Below are 3,652 nucleotides of genomic sequence, written 5' to 3' on the forward strand. Positions count from 1 at the left end.
AATGTATGAATCCCATTTATGTAAAGCAGGAAGAGGAAAGGAGCCATAATGCACCCTTGTCTGACACTTCAAGTTGAGCTAATGTGGGAGGAGCATTTACGAGAGGGATCATAACAAACCCTTACAGAAGGGTCCCTGGTGTAGACCCCTGATAAGAAGAAGTAGTTCTGGCAGTACACCCATCCCGCTCATCAGGTCCCATAAGTTTGTGCGATTCATAGCTGCGTCCAAAGTCCAGTAAGCTGTGATCCCAGGGGAAGTGGTATCATTCCCCCATCTCCATTGCGAGTGGCTCCCTTTACGCAGTGGACGCTCTCAGAAGGGTCGCTGAGACTCCAAGGCCTACCTACTGGATCCTTCCCCAAAAAGGGGAGAGGGAGTGCTTTCGCAAGGGGCGCCACACCATAACCCAGCTGTGAGTGGCTCCCTTGGCGCTGTGGACTCTCTCAGAGGGTTCACTGAGACTCCAGAGTATAAATATTGGATCTTTCCCCAACAAGGGAAGAAGGAGTGCTTAGTCAAAGGCCACAAGGGACAGGGGGCTAGGTGGCGTAGCAGGCAAGGGGAGAGGGGATAGGAGCAGAGGAAGTAGACAAAGAATGAAAGAGCACTAAATGGGAACAACCAGCATCTGTTTGGGGAACAGACTGTTTTCTCTCTGTGGTCAGGAGTTTGCACCATCTCTAAGGTAAAAGCCTAGCACAGGCACTTCTAGAACCTTTGCCAACCAGGACATGAAGCACACAGTTTGTAATTCGATTATTTTTCTCAACTGACAGAAGTTTATTGTACGCTGCACATCAGCAATCCAGATATTTTCACATTAAGTTCTTGGGTGCAGAGGATGATGCTCAGAACTTACTGTGTTTTTCCCAGTCATCTTCCAGAGGAGACAGGTCAGAATCATGTGGATGAGGGAGAAGATCATGAACCCAATGAAGGCCAACTCGTGGACCACAGGGTTCTCTATAGAGGACACATATGTCAGTTGGACAGGCATAGGTTCTCCAGGACGTCAGGATGAAGTTAATGTGGCACAAGACATGGTAAGTGTGGATGGAACATGACGCGGCACGATAATGATTCCAGTAGGCCACAGCCACCAGGAAGCTAGGTGCAGAGTGGAGGCCAATGCCGAAGCGCCAACTATACCTTTGTGGACTTCCCCCCCCGATCGAAGCGCTAACGGAGCGGAGATAATTCGAGACAGTGTGTTGCCGTTGTCTCCTCAAAGTGGAAAATGAGAGAGCAGAATTAGCAGCAGAGGAACCCAAACAGGTGTAAGCAGATGGTTGTCACGGCTAACGTGGTGAAGCGGACCTGAATCAGGGTCCCCTCACGCTCCAGTGGTAGTGGCATCTGCACCATCCTGCACTTGGGTCTCTTTGGAAGTAAAATAACTGTAGATGCCCTCCCTCGAGTCAGGCCAGTTCAATTTAGTTTGGGGGTGGAGGGGTCTGCTGAGGTTTCCCCGCACCATTCGAGTTATAGCCTGATTTTCAAAACAACAGGTAGTTTTCAGGAAAATAAGTGGCATCTCGTTGTTGAATTCGGGTTATCATGTCACAAGGAGCCGCCATTTTAGGGTCAGGCCTCCAGGGTTACGTGACCCTGCCTCGTCGTTGCAAAGTCCAGCATGACTGGGGTGGATGTCAGAAGAGCCAGTGTGAGAGGGAACATTCAGTGGGAATAAAGGAGTCCGGAGTCTTTAGAAGCCTCACCTCGTTATTATTGTGGTCTGCACAATGGAGGTATCAGGTCGCAAGGGGCCGCCATCTTGGGGACAGGCATCGGGAATTTCTTTACCACGCCAAATTAGTTGCTGAGTCCGGCACATCCAGGTTGGTCGTTGATTGAACCAGGGTGAAAAAGAAGCACTGAAGCACACCGCAGGGATCCTAAGATGCTGAAATCAACAGAGGTCCTCATCTCGCCATCATTGTGAACCACTGTGGTGGTGGGTGTTCTGCAGGCCGGAAAAGCAGGCAAGGAGGCCGTAGGTAGTGGGCTATGCTGGTAGTTTATTGTGCAGAAGGCAGTAAATAATATACAACAGAAAAGGTCCAGTGGATGATGTCCGGGTCTTCTCTGGGTCTTGGGTCCGGGTGCTTGGGAGACTCCGATGGCCGGTCCGGTATCGGGGAGGATCCAAGGAGGGCAACAAGAGAAAAGAAAAGTGGACCGTTAGTCCTGTTTCTAGCTGTGAAGAACAACGGTAACCTGTCACCGACACCCGGGTCGTGAGGGATAGAGAGGAGACGGTGGGGGAGAGGGGGTATCGGGGTTGAGGAAAACCAGGAAGGGACATAGAAAGAGTGCCGAATGGATATGTGAGGGGAAGGGTTTTCTACAAGTGGAAGTGCTGTACAAACTAGTTACAGTGCAAAAGGGTGTGAAGCTATTTAAAGAGGGGATAATCTATACAGGGTCTTTACAACGGGCACCTAGTGAGCCCAGCAGATGAATTAAGTGGGTACTCACACGGTCCGCCGCAACTCTCCGATGAGTTGCGGCCGCTCTTCAGCCACCTCCTGAGGACTCCACCAATCTTCGGTCCACACGTCTTTGTCGCCGTTCGCGTGCTCTCCGTCTCCGTCTCCTGCTCCCGGCTGAGTGTCCTGCCACGATCCTCCGACGGCGTTCTGGTTCCTCCTCTCGTCTTTTCCCTGTTCCGGCGCTGCCACGGGGGAGGGACTTCCGGGGTCGGAGGGAGGTACTTCCTGAGGTCGCTGTCCTCTGGTTGGTTCCTGCAAGAAAAAGAGGGGCAGGTGTCCATTTGTTATGGTTTCTGCCCCGGACACCGTTTCTGACATCGGGAAGTGTCGGCGGGTTGCCGGTCCCGGTGGAAAGGTAATCGGTACATCTTTAGGAGAGCACAATCCGGGCGGGCTGGACAGCGGTACCATTTCACAGCCACACTGTGGAGGTGTCTGGTCACGAGGAGCCGCCATGCTTCACCAGGGTATCTTTCACAATATCATTACAAAAGGCAGTGGTATCAACCTTGTCCCATTTTAGTTTAATTCCTTTATTCTTAGAAAACTCTACGTTATCCTTTCTAATCGAGTTCCTGCCCTTTAATCAAATGATTTATTTAATAATAAGAGGGTTATGATCACTATCACAGTTAATTATGTCAAAATCTAAAAGGGGTGGGAATATCTCAGCTGACGATAATATGTGGTTGATGGTGCTCTCCCCAAGATTTCATACAAAAGATGGGATAAGCATGCTCTCTGGGCCACTATCACTGGTGAAGTTTAGGTTATTCTTCAATATTAAAGCATTTAAGGCCGCACCGTAAACCATGTGCTAAAAAGGGATAGCAGTTTCATTTTTTGGGTTACTAAAACCACACACTTGATTATCATGATGATTACATAAAACAATATTAAAATCTCCAACCCATATTATGTGAACAATATATCTTACATTAAAAAAAGAAGTCCTCTTAAAAATTCTCCAACTGGGCAGTCACATTTCTCGTCGACTGATTAAAAATATTGTAACAAAAGTTTTTCAACAAAATAATGGTTCAACAGCAAAAGTTAAAAGAGTGACTAGAACATGATGTAGTGTGTTTATCTAGGTACCTATATTGATACTCCTATTTCTGACCCTTGTCCGGTTATTAATTCACTAATGTCCATAC

The 3,652-nt window shown here is 48.6% G+C and overlaps 1 pseudogene; it reads right to left on the reverse strand.

The window, feature by feature from the left end:
• Positions 1–823: 823 nt before the first annotated feature.
• On the reverse strand, positions 824–1,368 carry LOC144798132 (acyltransferase PGAP2 pseudogene; annotated as a pseudogene).
• Positions 1,369–3,652: the final 2,284 nt, after the last annotated feature.

The sequence above is a fragment of the Lissotriton helveticus genome, chromosome 12 (assembly GCF_964261635.1).
Source record: "Lissotriton helveticus chromosome 12, aLisHel1.1, whole genome shotgun sequence".
NCBI classification, from domain to species: Eukaryota; Metazoa; Chordata; class Amphibia; order Caudata; family Salamandridae; genus Lissotriton; species Lissotriton helveticus.